The sequence below is a fragment of the Anomaloglossus baeobatrachus genome, unplaced genomic scaffold (genome assembly GCF_048569485.1).
Source record: "Anomaloglossus baeobatrachus isolate aAnoBae1 unplaced genomic scaffold, aAnoBae1.hap1 Scaffold_583, whole genome shotgun sequence".
Lineage (NCBI taxonomy): Eukaryota > Metazoa > Chordata > Amphibia > Anura > Aromobatidae > Anomaloglossus > Anomaloglossus baeobatrachus.
In genome coordinates, this window is record NW_027444946.1 from 168,556 (window position 1) to 176,228 (window position 7,673).

At 44.8% G+C, this 7,673-nt stretch overlaps 4 non-coding genes across 4 annotated transcripts; all 4 read left to right on the forward strand.

Moving 5' to 3' along the window:
* The first annotated feature begins 356 nt into the window (after positions 1 to 356).
* Positions 357 to 547, forward strand: LOC142284843 (U2 spliceosomal RNA). The gene has a single exon (XR_012746302.1). It is a non-coding gene; the product is annotated as a U2 spliceosomal RNA (small nuclear RNA).
* Positions 548 to 1,934: 1,387 nt separating this feature from the next.
* On the forward strand, positions 1,935 to 2,125 carry LOC142284845 (U2 spliceosomal RNA). Its single transcript, XR_012746304.1, has one exon. It is a non-coding gene; the product is annotated as a U2 spliceosomal RNA (small nuclear RNA).
* A 1,387-nt stretch (positions 2,126 to 3,512) lies between these two features.
* Positions 3,513 to 3,703, forward strand: LOC142284846 (U2 spliceosomal RNA). Its single transcript, XR_012746305.1, has one exon. It is a non-coding gene; the product is annotated as a U2 spliceosomal RNA (small nuclear RNA).
* A 1,387-nt stretch (positions 3,704 to 5,090) lies between these two features.
* Positions 5,091 to 5,281, forward strand: LOC142284847 (U2 spliceosomal RNA). The gene has a single exon (XR_012746306.1). It is a non-coding gene; the product is annotated as a U2 spliceosomal RNA (small nuclear RNA).
* The last annotated feature ends 2,392 nt before the right edge of the window (positions 5,282 to 7,673 follow it).

Consider the following 7,673-nt stretch of genomic DNA (forward strand, 5'->3'; position numbering starts at 1 on the left):
GGGTTTGGGGATGATGAAAGGGCTTTCTACGGGTAAGGATGGCAAAGGGTGGCAGTGACGGAAAGTCAGGCAACCTGTCCTGTCCGTCTTTTTGTATCGTGAATTGGAAAGACTGCAAGGGGGAGGGGAGTTGCTTGCGCCCTAAAGGAGGAGTTATTCAGATTCATTGCAGTGGGCGGCGGCTGCAAAACGCACCATTCTTCTTGTTTTGGCTCTGCAAAGCAGCCTTTTCAAGGGTTGGCTTGGGTGACAAAATGTCTTGTGTAGGCGTGGGTTTGTCTCCCTCTCGCTCTCTCTCCCTAAGATGTGTCCGGCATAGGCCAGGGTGCCACTCGAGGCCCAAACCAATTCTGGTTATCGCTTCTCGGCCTTTTGGCTAAGATCAAGTGTAGTATCTGTTCTTATCAGTTTAATATCTGATACGTCCCCTATCTGGGGACCATATATTAAATGGATTTTTAGAACAGGGAGATGGAAAAAGAGCTTGCTCTGTCCACTCCACGCATTGACCTGGTATTGCAGTACCTCCAGGAACGGTGCACCCCTTCTTAACCCAGTTTCCAAAAGCAGAACTCAATTCACCTGATTCATATTAGCCCGATTTAATGAATTGGAAGAAAGCATACGTCTTCATATGCACCTCAATTTGGCCCATTCACTTTTCACACTTCCTCCTTTTGTTTTTTATCTTTCACACTTTTGACTTTCTTTATTCATCCAAATAGCAAACTCATCACCACTCAACCTGACCAACTCGGCTATGTCCCCGTGCTGCAGTTCTCTGTCTTATCTAGATCATTTGCAATTGAATGGAATAGATCCCTTTTGGACAAAGTGGATTCACCTGCTGCTGCAGTGACCACAGGTGTGATAACATCTAGAATTGGCATCTGGTGCGATCTCTCCGCTTCCACTCCAAAGAAAGTTACCTGTTTATTCCTATCATGCATTGGTTTTTGGGGTTTTCTTTGAGTAATGATGATCTCTTTAGTAGTCTGTTGGCGCCCTCTCCTGGAGGAATAGTTTGCTTGCTCTTGGACATTCTAAAAGAGAGGTCATGATAGACATTGAGCTTCTGAGCTCAATTGGGGACAGTCATGGGTGATGAATGTTTGCAACCTACTGCGAAGCCTCATACCGCAATATAAGGAACGTCAAATACTAAGAAAGGGCGGCCTATGAAAGAATTACTACTTTCAATAAGTACACTTAAACGGCTAATTGGGAATAGAAAAACTGTAAAAAGCCCTCTGAGAAAGCCCCCCTCTAACCTTTGATAGTAAGCTTTTCTGTAGTCTGCCTGTTGATGTATTTTCCGTTTGAACTGTGCACAACATGAAGAGACGGAACACTGGCGGCTTGTCACAATGCCCCCCGATGACATCACAATAGCGCTGCTGCCTAGAAAACAAGCTGCGCAGAAGAAGTTGTTCTTTGGGTGGGAGGGTGGGCTAGTGGAAGGAGGGGGCAATCTCTTTTTTTCCCGGGTGGTAGGGGGATGACAGGAGAAGGGAAGCGGGTGGTGAGAAAGGTACAGAGGGCAGGGTTTGGGGGCTGGGAAGGAAAGGGAAAAGATTAGGGTTTGGGGATGATGAAAGGGCTTTCTACGGATAAGGATGGCAAAGGGTGGCAGTGACGGAAAGTCAGGCAACCTGTCCTGTCCGTCTTTTTGTATCGTGAATTGGAAAGACTGCAAGGGGGAGGGGAGTTGCTTGCGCCCTAAAGGAGGAGTTATTCAGATTCATTGCAGTGGGCGGCGGCTGCAAAACGCACCATTCTTCTTGTTTTGGCTCTGCAAAGCAGCCTTTTCAAGGGTTGGCTTGGGTGACAAAATGTCTTGTGTAGGCGTGGGTTTGTCTCCCTCTCGCTCTCTCTCCCTAAGATGTGTCCGGCATAGGCCAGGGTGCCACTCGAGGCCCAAACCAATTCTGGTTATCGCTTCTCGGCCTTTTGGCTAAGATCAAGTGTAGTATCTGTTCTTATCAGTTTAATATCTGATACGTCCCCTATCTGGGGACCATATATTAAATGGATTTTTAGAACAGGGAGATGGAAAAAGAGCTTGCTCTGTCCACTCCACGCATTGACCTGGTATTGCAGTACCTCCAGGAACGGTGCACCCCTTCTTAACCCAGTTTCCAAAAGCAGAACTCAATTCACCTGATTCATATTAGCCCGATTTAATGAATTGGAAGAAAGCATACGTCTTCATATGCACCTCAATTTGGCCCATTCACTTTTCACACTTCCTCCTTTTGTTTTTTATCTTTCACACTTTTGACTTTCTTTATTCATCCAAATAGCAAACTCATCACCACTCAACCTGACCAACTCGGCTATGTCCCCGTGCTGCAGTTCTCTGTCTTATCTAGATCATTTGCAATTGAATGGAATAGATCCCTTTTGGACAAAGTGGATTCACCTGCTGCTGCAGTGACCACAGGTGTGATAACATCTAGAATTGGCATCTGGTGCGATCTCTCCGCTTCCACTCCAAAGAAAGTTACCTGTTTATTCCTATCATGCATTGGTTTTTGGGGTTTTCTTTGAGTAATGATGATCTCTTTAGTAGTCTGTTGGCGCCCTCTCCTGGAGGAATAGTTTGCTTGCTCTTGGACATTCTAAAAGAGAGGTCATGATAGACATTGAGCTTCTGAGCTCAATTGGGGACAGTCATGGGTGATGAATGTTTGCAACCTACTGCGAAGCCTCATACCGCAATATAAGGAACGTCAAATACTAAGAAAGGGCGGCCTATGAAAGAATTACTACTTTCAATAAGTACACTTAAACGGCTAATTGGGAATAGAAAAACTGTAAAAAGCCCTCTGAGAAAGCCCCCCTCTAACCTTTGATAGTAAGCTTTTCTGTAGTCTGCCTGTTGATGTATTTTCCGTTTGAACTGTGCACAACATGAAGAGACGGAACACTGGCGGCTTGTCACAATGCCCCCCGATGACATCACAATAGCGCTGCTGCCTAGAAAACAAGCTGCGCAGAAGAAGTTGTTCTTTGGGTGGGAGGGTGGGCTAGTGGAAGGAGGGGGCAATCTCTTTTTTTCCCGGGTGGTAGGGGGATGACAGGAGAAGGGAAGCGGGTGGTGAGAAAGGTACAGAGGGCAGGGTTTGGGGGCTGGGAAGGAAAGGGAAAAGATTAGGGTTTGGGGATGATGAAAGGGCTTTCTACGGGTAAGGATGGCAAAGGGTGGCAGTGACGGAAAGTCAGGCAACCTGTCCTGTCCGTCTTTTTGTATCGTGAATTGGAAAGACTGCAAGGGGGAGGGGAGTTGCTTGCGCCCTAAAGGAGGAGTTATTCAGATTCATTGCAGTGGGCGGCGGCTGCAAAACGCACCATTCTTCTTGTTTTGGCTCTGCAAAGCAGCCTTTTCAAGGGTTGGCTTGGGTGACAAAATGTCTTGTGTAGGCGTGGGTTTGTCTCCCTCTCGCTCTCTCTCCCTAAGATGTGTCCGGCATAGGCCAGGGTGCCACTCGAGGCCCAAACCAATTCTGGTTATCGCTTCTCGGCCTTTTGGCTAAGATCAAGTGTAGTATCTGTTCTTATCAGTTTAATATCTGATACGTCCCCTATCTGGGGACCATATATTAAATGGATTTTTAGAACAGGGAGATGGAAAAAGAGCTTGCTCTGTCCACTCCACGCATTGACCTGGTATTGCAGTACCTCCAGGAACGGTGCACCCCTTCTTAACCCAGTTTCCAAAAGCAGAACTCAATTCACCTGATTCATATTAGCCCGATTTAATGAATTGGAAGAAAGCATACGTCTTCATATGCACCTCAATTTGGCCCATTCACTTTTCACACTTCCTCCTTTTGTTTTTTATCTTTCACACTTTTGACTTTCTTTATTCATCCAAATAGCAAACTCATCACCACTCAACCTGACCAACTCGGCTATGTCCCCGTGCTGCAGTTCTCTGTCTTATCTAGATCATTTGCAATTGAATGGAATAGATCCCTTTTGGACAAAGTGGATTCACCTGCTGCTGCAGTGACCACAGGTGTGATAACATCTAGAATTGGCATCTGGTGCGATCTCTCCGCTTCCACTCCAAAGAAAGTTACCTGTTTATTCCTATCATGCATTGGTTTTTGGGGTTTTCTTTGAGTAATGATGATCTCTTTAGTAGTCTGTTGGCGCCCTCTCCTGGAGGAATAGTTTGCTTGCTCTTGGACATTCTAAAAGAGAGGTCATGATAGACATTGAGCTTCTGAGCTCAATTGGGGACAGTCATGGGTGATGAATGTTTGCAACCTACTGCGAAGCCTCATACCGCAATATAAGGAACGTCAAATACTAAGAAAGGGCGGCCTATGAAAGAATTACTACTTTCAATAAGTACACTTAAACGGCTAATTGGGAATAGAAAAACTGTAAAAAGCCCTCTGAGAAAGCCCCCCTCTAACCTTTGATAGTAAGCTTTTCTGTAGTCTGCCTGTTGATGTATTTTCCGTTTGAACTGTGCACAACATGAAGAGACGGAACACTGGCGGCTTGTCACAATGCCCCCCGATGACATCACAATAGCGCTGCTGCCTAGAAAACAAGCTGCGCAGAAGAAGTTGTTCTTTGGGTGGGAGGGTGGGCTAGTGGAAGGAGGGGGCAATCTCTTTTTTTCCCGGGTGGTAGGGGGATGACAGGAGAAGGGAAGCGGGTGGTGAGAAAGGTACAGAGGGCAGGGTTTGGGGGCTGGGAAGGAAAGGGAAAAGATTAGGGTTTGGGGATGATGAAAGGGCTTTCTACGGGTAAGGATGGCAAAGGGTGGCAGTGACGGAAAGTCAGGCAACCTGTCCTGTCCGTCTTTTTGTATCGTGAATTGGAAAGACTGCAAGGGGGAGGGGAGTTGCTTGCGCCCTAAAGGAGGAGTTATTCAGATTCATTGCAGTGGGCGGCGGCTGCAAAACGCACCATTCTTCTTGTTTTGGCTCTGCAAAGCAGCCTTTTCAAGGGTTGGCTTGGGTGACAAAATGTCTTGTGTAGGCGTGGGTTTGTCTCCCTCTCGCTCTCTCTCCCTAAGATGTGTCCGGCATAGGCCAGGGTGCCACTCGAGGCCCAAACCAATTCTGGTTATCGCTTCTCGGCCTTTTGGCTAAGATCAAGTGTAGTATCTGTTCTTATCAGTTTAATATCTGATACGTCCCCTATCTGGGGACCATATATTAAATGGATTTTTAGAACAGGGAGATGGAAAAAGAGCTTGCTCTGTCCACTCCACGCATTGACCTGGTATTGCAGTACCTCCAGGAACGGTGCACCCCTTCTTAACCCAGTTTCCAAAAGCAGAACTCAATTCACCTGATTCATATTAGCCCGATTTAATGAATTGGAAGAAAGCATACGTCTTCATATGCACCTCAATTTGGCCCATTCACTTTTCACACTTCCTCCTTTTGTTTTTTATCTTTCACACTTTTGACTTTCTTTATTCATCCAAATAGCAAACTCATCACCACTCAACCTGACCAACTCGGCTATGTCCCCGTGCTGCAGTTCTCTGTCTTATCTAGATCATTTGCAATTGAATGGAATAGATCCCTTTTGGACAAAGTGGATTCACCTGCTGCTGCAGTGACCACAGGTGTGGACAAAAGGGAATAGAAAGGGCACCACCAAATGGGATCTCCAGGTATATGACAGAACATGCAAAAAAAGGGGGGAAGTATACCAAAAATTGGGATCACCAACACAATAATATAAGTAAAAAACTGGTTTTTATTATAACATTATCTCAAAAACAAACTGTGGACATAGCACGGCTCCAGGGACAGGCAGGAGCACACAAACAGACAATTAAAAGCATTTAAAAAGCCAGAATGGCAAAAATCCCCAACACGCCAGCCTCCAAAAGTTATAACAATATGAAATGATACCCCTCACAAGGTAAATAAACCCCGCAGACAGTGTATTACAGGTGACAATGCTCCGGATGTATCCCATATAATAAAGGGAACCAAGGGGAACCTATCAGCTATACCTTATAAGTAAACTCTACAGACAATATATTGCAGATGACAATGCTCAGGATATATCCAATATAGTGAAAGGAGCCAGTGGAACCTATCAGCTATACCTTATAGAGTGTCATATACCTATTAATAGTAACCACATAAATGAGAGGGTTAACTGGTGTAACTCATGAGGTATACAAGTACAAAAATGTGGCTAATGTACCCAAGTTATGCATCTAGAGGAGAGGATTAGATCGTATATTGGTCATGCTATGTTATAATAGCAGACCGTAATCACAAACCCCTGATGCAAAATGAGCAGTCACCTAGAAATATATGACAAAATTCATGTCAGTGCAGAGTCTGAAGCAGGTGTAAGGGTAACCTGAATAATCAGTCAGATAGACAAGGAACCATACTTACACCTGACAGACCTGCAGCAATACCAGGGAAAGTGAGGAGGGTAAGTGCATAATAAGAGGTAGGTGGCGTGTGTCCCCACGCGTATCGCCACCGCACGTGTGGCTTCCTCAGGGGAGAGAAAATGCACCATAAATCACCAAGTGTGCTATATATATATATGTAAGGGTGTAAGTAATTACTCACCAGTCTGTGAGTCATGGAAATCTAGCGACGGCCGCCGCCATCTTGGATACGTCACATGACACGCAAAGCCACAACCCACTAACAATCTGCGCATGCGCGGGTATACCCGATGTTACTCAATAAGAGTAACAACTTTTGTGAATTGCCCTAGTGTAACAGCAGCGTAAAGCGAGCTGAAGCGCAAACAATGAAAGCTACAATATCATAGAAGCAGAAATTGACAGATAGCTAGATGGAAATAACCTTAAACAGTAAAATGTTTATAGCATCAACAAGTAACGCGCATTAAACATAAAATGGCCAAAAATAGCCGACCTATAAGAGGGGAAATAATAAATTTGGCTTCTTTAATGCCTGGTTAACCAGATTAGAGAAAAAGAAGCGTCAAATTTATATAGCACCCCCTAAGGGATTGAGCAGCGAAGGGGCCAAATATCCCAATACATGTGTTCAAAATCAGGGAAACCAAGATCAGGTTGAACATAGGGCACCCCCAAATATCAGAGCAGTCAAAAAAGAAAAATGATAAATATATATATATATAACAAAGAGGAAATCTCTCAGACCCCTGATCCTTAGACCAAAAAATATATATATTCCTCCTTCTTTCCACCAAACAATAAGCATAATATCTTCTTGAATAAAGCTGATAGGGGGGGCAAATGGTTCAAAGAGAACTTAGACGTGGCTATATCCCTTAACACAGACTTCAGCTATAATAACCTAGATCCCTAGGTAATCCTAAGGTCATAGAACGCCCCAAATCCTATAAGATCCTCCAAATAAGCCGGATCCAAGGGTTCACAAAAAATGTCCAATATTCTGATCCATATCATGCAAACGCTGACAAGAGTCCAGTCCATAACTTCAAGATGAAACACGAAAGATCCAGATAAGGGTAGATACAAGGGACCCGCATTTTCACATGCAAAGTCCAAATGGAGCTACATTGAAGCCCAGTCCGGCTAAAAGGAATATTCCTGCGTTTCTTGGTCCAGCAATGAAAAGCCAAGTGGGGACTCCAAACACCTTGGTTCCAATGATGATAGAGGCCTACAGTGGAGGAGGAAAACACAGAAAAATGTAAAGGATTACAGA